Here is a 4524-nt window from a genome sequence, read left to right on the forward strand (position 1 = left end):
TTCTTCCTCTCTGGAGGTTTTGGCTGAGATCAGGCATAGAGAGGATCAGATGGGCCATAGTGAAGGGACTCCACCAGGTAAGCTTCTGAAGAGCCAAAGGGCTGACAAAAAGGATGGAAAATCTCCTTGGCTCCCTGTCTACACTGGAGGGCTATGCCCAGCACAGAAAGCAGAGAGGGCCCTCCAGAGTTTTGCAAGCCTGGCACTGAAAGTCCTGCCACGGGGGAAGGTTCACGAAACACCCGGCAGACCACGTCTCCCCCTCCAGATGGTCACACTACAGAAAAACTCAAATTAACACAAGTTGGCACCCATCCCAACCCAGTTCAACAAATTACTGGATGCAAGTGGCCATCTCCTCCCTTCACCTGCCCTCTCTAGGGTAAATATTTTAAACCGTATCATGAATAACTATTTAGAAAATGCATTCTCAGACCCCGTAAACCCAGTGCACAAAACACAATTGCAACCGTTTTCCATGTCCCCAAGCATCGTCAGCAAGAACTTTCCTCATGTTCTCTATAAAGTGATGTTCTCTATAAAGTGATTTGCCTCTGTTTTACTTGACCCCTGCAGGTTCAGTCTTAAACTAGAAACTCAGCCTTGTTTAAAATGGTTGGCTGAATGAAATTAAGCAAAGCTCTGTACTGGCATTGAGGGGGGGAAAACAGCATAATATTTGATAAAGTTATATTTCGTGGCTTAACTGATTTTCTCACTTGAGCATTTAGAATACATGACGATACATGGTAATTTATTAAGTACATATTCTTCAACGGAAGGCTGGGAAGAATGAAAGAAAACATGAGAAAGAGAGAGAATGAAGTCATTTCCAATGACTACACTGTAATGTAAAAGGTAGTGTCCTTGTACGGCATATACAACAAATTCACAAGCAACGATGGAAAAGGTTTTGTGCTTGCGATACTAAATGATGTTTTCAAATGAACTCTAACTCATTAATTCTCCTGAGATGCATTTGAGAAGGATGGAAAACACTGTTTTATCAACAACTTTAAAAAATAAAATTTCACTCGATGTCTCAAAATTTAAAAATCTCTCTCCTTGCCAAGATTTGAAAAACAAGGGGAAAAAAAAAAAAAAAAGAAAAAAAGACCCTTGTCCTGTTCTTCAGGATTTACCAGAAGAGGGTTTCTGCTTCACATGCTAACTTGGTAACTGTTGTGTATGGAATCAACAGTAGTTTTGCCTTTGAATTAACCTAGGTGCTTCCAAAGCTCTGACTTCGTTGGGAATGACCCTTTTAATCTTCATTCTACATCTCTTCTTCTAAGCGGAGTGGATTAATAGTGCTAGACAAGTTTTGCAGCACAATTTCTTGAAATTTCTAATAAGTCTGTGAGCCAGAATGTGCCTCCTTTTATAATCCATCAAGAGCTGAATGTTTAACCGACGACTGGCTTTTTCTAAGGGTTTTCTGCTTTCTTTGATTATGCAAATCTTTGCTGTAGGTGGGACCTGGAGGCTAGTTTTCTTTCCCAGGTTGTTGAAGAAGAGCTATTTCAGCTGACTTCAAAATGAATGGCATTTCACTCATCACTGGCAACTTCAATTAAGACTTTGCGAAAGAGACAGATTGGAAGATTTTACATAGATCCATAGGTATATGGATATGATTAGTTATATGTCTGCAGATACATGTTTTTATATATAGTGTTATATGTATTATATAATATGAATATAATCTCTACAGATAGTTATAACTTATTATACACTGATACACATTAGCTATATATATGCCATCTATATACTATATAAAAATGTTCAGTATATATACACAAAGTAAATGAAATTATCAAAGTACACAATCTCATTGGATTGTGTTTATGCAGTTATGTTGTTTTAATTAAAATCTACCTTGGAAGGGCTTCAAAACGAGATTACTATAAACATTATTCGTTTCTTCATAGATAATGTTTCCAAATGTATATATATATATATGCTCATGTTAATAATACCGTTATATAGCTGTATAAAATGTGGGCGTTGGTGGGGGAGAATAAATATGTTTATACACAGATATACATATCATTAACACTATCTTTAATCTAGGTATAAAAAGCTATTTATTTTTTTAAGTTTATTATTTTTTTTTTAGTAATCGCTACACCCAATGTGGGGCTCGAACTCACGACCCCAAGAGCAACAGTTGCACGCTCCACCGACTGAGTCAGCCGGGAGCCCCAGGTATAGAAAACGATTTAGAAATGGATGATATGGGGCACCTGGGTGGTTCAGTCGTTAGACGTCTGCCTTCGGCTCAGGTCATGGTCCCAGGGTCCTGGGATCGAGCCCCGCATCCGGCTCCCTGCTCGGCGGGAGGCCTGTTTCTCCCTCTCCCACTCCCCCTGCTTGTGTTCCCTCTCCCGTTGTGTCTGTCTGTCAAATAAAGAAAGAAAGAGATCTTAAAAAAAAAAAAAAAAAAGTGGATGATACTTTCACTGTAACTGGAGAACACCACAGGAGAATTTGTGAAAAGGGGATGAATTTGGCCACACTTCTCTTCCTCATACTCCAAATCTATGTACAAAATTATGTATCTTATAATTTCATCAGAAACTGCCTGGAAATAGAATTTGCATATGACTAGTTACATGAATAAATGCTTTCTATTGACATTTTGTTTCTAATTAGACCCAGAACATAACTGAAATGATATTTTATTTTGTCCTTGGCCAGAACGAGGAGATAAAAGTGGCACAGATTCTTGGAAAGTAAAATAATCAAAGAGGAAAACGAGATGCCCGGTGGGGAGCTGAGTTCAACACCTCTTTAGGAACCCAGCTTCATGGTTGGAGAAAAGACTGCAAAATAGATCCGGTGTCGGATTCCAGACCAGCAAAGGTGAACGATGCAGGGACGCCTCTGTAACTCCGCCAACTGAGGTAATGACTTCATAAAAATGTTCTTTCATTAAAACAGAAAATATTCTTCATGGGGGGAAGTATGGTTCATAACTGCCTTTTTATTTTAATGACATCAAAGACGTTTCCATTTGATTCTCTAATCAAAGCAAAATCATTGAAGTGAGTAAAGAGCTGAGCACAGAGGAAATATCAATGGGAAGGTAATGATGGCCAATCCAGAGCACTTCTCCTTCAGAACCCGAGTCCTTACTCATCGACGCCTTTGGAGACCACCGCTGGAGCAGAATTTGAGAAGTAACCCAGAAGTCAGGTCTGGATATTAGAAGTCCATTGAGGGAAAACCTACTGGAGTTAAACAGAAATGCTAATAATGTGAGACTCTCAAATGGACTGTTGGAAAGGAAGCTGAAGTCAACATGAAAAAAACACCCATGCAATTAGAAGTTCCATCAATCTGAGCTCCGATAAGGCAGTCCTGGACCCCTCACACCTAGAACTGAGTATCACACACAGAACAGGGATGAAGGAATTCAAACTGACTCGCCCGTATTGCCATAGCTAGGTAATATTACGGTGAAGAGGCTGAAAGCATAATGATCACATAAAATTCACGGAGCAGAGGTAGAGGGGACACTCAATCCCTTAATTTAAGGGACTGACCCTTAAGATGGTAATTATAAAGTAAAGGACCATGGCTTTTTTTGAATGAGTGTGCTCTAGTTTTTATGTGCAAATAATTGCTAATTTTTTAAAAAGATTGTATGTATTTATTTGGGAGCGAGCACAAGCAGGAGAACGGGCAGACGGAGAGGGAGAAGCAGAGTCCTCGCTCAGCTGGGAGCCTGACATGAGGCTGGATCCCAGGACTCTGAGATCATGACCTGAGCCTAAAGCACATGCTTATCTGACTGAGCCACCCAGGAGCCCCAACTGCTAATTTCTTTTTTTTTTTAAAGAGTTGAGTTGACAAAGGACAGAAGTAGACCAGCTTTAATAACTGAATGATCAAACATCTTTAACCGAAAGTGACAGAAAAAGGAGGAATGGCTTAAATCAGGAAGAAATGATAACTGTCCTGGCATTTTACAAGGCTGAGCGCCACTGCCCTGAAATCCTTCCATATACAGACTGGAGCCTGTTGTCAGTTGATACTGTTTCCCGTGGACCCTGGGCACAACTTCACTCTCATAATTTAGGCATTCATCTCCCCTTAGCTGAAATTTGTGTTTTAGCGTACATGACAAAAGCCAATGCCGGCTGCTAAGGTAGGAGCTCTACATGGCCGGGTGCCGACTAAATAGCAATGAAACGACCTGGATTGTCCACCTTTGCTCATTACAAATGAGTTGGAGAAATAAGTCAGGTTTGGACACAGAGGTAAACCTGATGGAGGAAATTCCTCCCTCTGTATCATCATATAGCCTCTTGGAAGTATGATAAATTCATGAGCAAGGCAAACATCACTGCCTACAGAGGGATGCTACAATCACCCGGCCCCACGTAAGCAGATTCTGTTAGGCACCGATTATGATGTGCCACTGATAGATTTCCAAGACTAAGGACCAAATACGACCTGAAGAAAAGACATAGTGTAGTAAAGGAGAGTTACCACCATTTTGGCTGCTGGGTTTTCACC

The sequence above is a fragment of the Eumetopias jubatus genome, unplaced genomic scaffold (assembly GCF_037043125.1).
Source record: "Eumetopias jubatus isolate StellerSeaLion01/CBP00866 unplaced genomic scaffold, mEumJub1_p1.0 scaffold_11, whole genome shotgun sequence".
Taxonomy (NCBI): Eukaryota; Metazoa; Chordata; class Mammalia; order Carnivora; family Otariidae; genus Eumetopias; species Eumetopias jubatus.